Below are 3,743 nucleotides of genomic sequence, written 5' to 3' on the forward strand. Positions count from 1 at the left end.
ATATATGTATGTATGTATGTATATGTATATATATATATATTATGTAAATAGGGTAAAATCCAAACTGTGTCCACTTGAAGCACATCTGCTTATTTCAGTATTACAATGCAGTATGTAGATGCTGTTATTGTTGCATTGATTGACGGTACATATCAGAGTTTTCTAGAAATATTGTTTGCAGAGTTAAAAACTTTGTAATTCTTATTAGTAAAGGAAACATGTGTAATGGTGAATAACTAATATCAAAGAATTTTCTAACTTCATGTTTTGTTACGCATACACACACACAATATATAAAAGTTTATGTGTTTGTATGTCCCTATGTTTGTGTTTGTCCCCCACCACCATGCACTAGTTGACAACCAGTGTTGGTTTGTTTACATTCCTGTAATTTACCAATTCAGCAAAAGAGAGCAATAGAGGAAGTACAAGACTTAAAATATAAATACTGGCGTCAATTAGCTTTTAGTAGAAAGTGGGTTATACATCTTTAGATTGTATACCTGACTTTCTACTATAAAATTGAAGAAATAGACGGAACGCTGAACTCCAGACTAAACAACTTAAACAACATTTATTTACTTGGTAAAACATACATATCTTTTAGTTATACATCTTTAGAGGTGAGAATAACGAGCTGTCGAGTGTAAGACCGAAAGATGTAGAGACAGCTTTTAAACACACGTCCATGCTCAATCGCTGGCCAGCGTGAAAGAGAATGAATTGAGCGGGAAACGCTTGCTTGTTTTATTCTACGCATGCGCAGGCGTTACTACAAGCTTGAGCAAACCCTTCAGAGCAGTATCTCAGCATGGTTGCAGTCTAGTGAATGAAACAAGTGAAAGACACAAGATAACAGATATATTAGAAAATACTGATGTAGACGTGAATATGGGTGCAGAAAATACCCCTTACATAGGGATATTTCCCTTGATGTATTACATATAGTAAGGTGGCAAGCTGACAAAATTGTTAGCATGCCGGGCAAAATGCTTAGCAGTATTTTGCCCGTTTTTACATTCTGACTTCAAATTCCACTGAGGTTGACTTTGCTTTTCATCCTTTTGGTGTCGATAAATTAAGTACCAGTCAAGTACTGGGGTTGATGTGATCGACTTACAGCCCACAAATTTCAGGCCTTGCGCCTATTGTAGAAAAGATTATTTATATATAGCATTAATTTTTATTTAATGCTTATGTTGCCATGCTAGCATGGGTTAGATGAATACATATAACAGAAGCATTGTCTTATAACTAGATACTTTTCCTGTGGCTAGTATACATGTGTGTATGTGTGTGTGTGTGTGTGTGTGTGGTACTTATATTCTCTGCTAAGCTGAACTATGGATGGTATTTTTTGATGACATTTCCCAGTCAACAAATCATCTGAAAGCTCTTTGTTTCCAAAGACATAAGGAATAAAAATCCCTTTGGGTTAGGGTTTAGTGATAGGACTAAAACCCCATTTAGGTAAGGTTAGTGACCAGAAAGACATCTAGATTGCCATAATAATATGTATTTGTCTAACAACCAGATGCTCTTCCTGCTGTCAACTTTCATATGTTTCCAAGTAATGCAATATATTCCCAAAGCTAGACATAATTTTCATAGAAGACTGGAAATGAACCACCTTGTTTGTCTAATGATGTATGAGTTAAACTAGCTAAAACAGTGTAGATATAGATTGCTTTATTAATATGTATTTGTCTAATTCGTGCTAGCATAGATAAATGGATGTATGGTGGGGGCTTGTACAGTTTCTATTTACCAAATCTACCCACAAAACATTGGTTAACCTGGGACTACAGTAGAAGACACTTGCCCAGCTTGATAACAGTGGTTGGTTTGTTTATTAGTGGTTTGGTGAAAATGTAGATTAAGTACCAGACTTGATAAAAAGTAAAAAATAATTACTGGTATCAATTTGTTCAACTTTTGAAGATTGTACCCCACCATGGCCACAGTCCAAAGACTGAAAGACATAAGAGAGTAAATATTATATATGAGATGTGTCACTTAATGGCTTTACAATAAACATTAGTGCTCAATATTCTCTTGCAATAAGGCGTTGAGCTGGCAGAATTGCTAGCATGCCAGGTAAAATGCTTAATGATTTTTCATCCATTTTCATGTCCTGTGTTCAAATTCTGTGAAGGTTGACTTTGCCTTTCATTGTTTAAGGGTCGATAAAATAAGTGCCAGTTGAATACAGGGGTCAAAGTAAACAACTTATACACTCCCCTGAAATTGCTGGCCTTGTGCCAAAATTTGAAATCAATAAAATTCTCTTGCAAGTAAGAGTATAAAAATCGGTATATGTATATTTGTAGTATAGTGTCTATATTACAACAAGATCATGGTTTCATGACGAATAGATATTGATCTGAATAGATATCCATGATCAATGTTAGATGCAAACAGAAGTGGTGGGTGGCTTAGCTCAGTGTTACACTAGTGACTCTATGATTCAGTATTTTCCTTTTCACGAAGAAGAATTCATAAATTCTATTGTGTAACCTCAGCTCAGTCATGTGGATATGGCAGTGAATTGATATTAGATAAGATTATTTTTTTTTGTTTTTTTTTAGCTTCAAAGTGTAGAATAAAATATATTTTCTGTCAATCAACTATTGAAAGTTTTTTTTTTTTTTTAACTCATATCCAAGGGAGATTACTCTGTCCAAAACTAATCGTGTCTCGTTTTTATTTTTCTTTGCCGAACATAACTTGGGGTATTGATATGTTGTTTTACGTAGATCAATACTAGAACTAGCTGATACGCTAGTCTAATCTGCTGTTAAACATGATCTCAGCGAAGTTTATATAAGAAAGTAAAGCTGTACATACTGCCGATTTTGGATGATAAATAAAATTATTTTCCATTCAATATCAATAAACAGAGTATGGATTAGGATGAACTTTTTTGACAATTGCAGTTATTTTCCATTACTATCTGAATTTATAGTAATTTTGCATTGAGTTTTTTCATTATTTGCATAGGGTTAGGTTAGGGTGCCGTAACTAAGCTGATATTGAATGTGTAAATGTCTGGTATAACATACTATCACTAAGATTATAATTTTCTTGTCTATCAACCTCGTCGTTATTTCGATGAGGTTTATAGACAGTCTGATCTCAAATCGTTATCAGGTGTCTTATTCTTGGATTTCATAGCTATACAGTCCCAGAGAAAATTAAAGAATTTTTATATTTCTAAACTACACTTAGTTTAGAAGTATAAAGATTCTTTCTTAAACACTGACACACTGAAAGGAACTGTTATTATTAAGATGATAATTTTCAGTCCATTAACGACATCTTTGGATTATATATTTAAAACGATTTATACCTACACTATTTTAATTAGTTTAACTCATACATCATTATGTATATAAGTCTGTTCATTTCCAGTCTTCTATGAAGATCATGTCTAGCTTTGGGCAAATATTATCTTGCTTGGAAACTGGTGTGGTTTGGCAACAGAAAGAGCATCCAGTTGTAGAAAATCTGCCGCAATGAATTCCATCTGATCTATGCAAGCATGAAAAAGTGAACGTTTGATGATGATGATGATGATGGTGGTGGTGGTGGTGGTGGTGGTGGTGGTAATGGTGATGATGGTGATGGTGATGATGATGATGGTGATAGTGGTGATGATGATGATGATGATGATGATGATGATGATGCATCTATCTCTCTTATATTTTATGTCAGCTTTGTATTGACTGATAATGCAATTGTGT

General features: G+C 34.0%; 1 protein-coding gene across 1 annotated transcript in view; it reads right to left on the reverse strand.

Moving 5' to 3' along the window:
- The window catches only part of LOC106869139 (WD repeat-containing protein on Y chromosome), a 92,944-nt gene that overhangs the window by 60,902 nt on the left and 28,299 nt on the right, over positions 1 to 3,743 (reverse strand). The gene's annotated exons all lie outside the window — the stretch shown is intronic.

Source organism: Octopus bimaculoides, chromosome 5 (genome assembly GCF_001194135.2).
Source record: "Octopus bimaculoides isolate UCB-OBI-ISO-001 chromosome 5, ASM119413v2, whole genome shotgun sequence".
Lineage (NCBI taxonomy): Eukaryota > Metazoa > Mollusca > Cephalopoda > Octopoda > Octopodidae > Octopus > Octopus bimaculoides.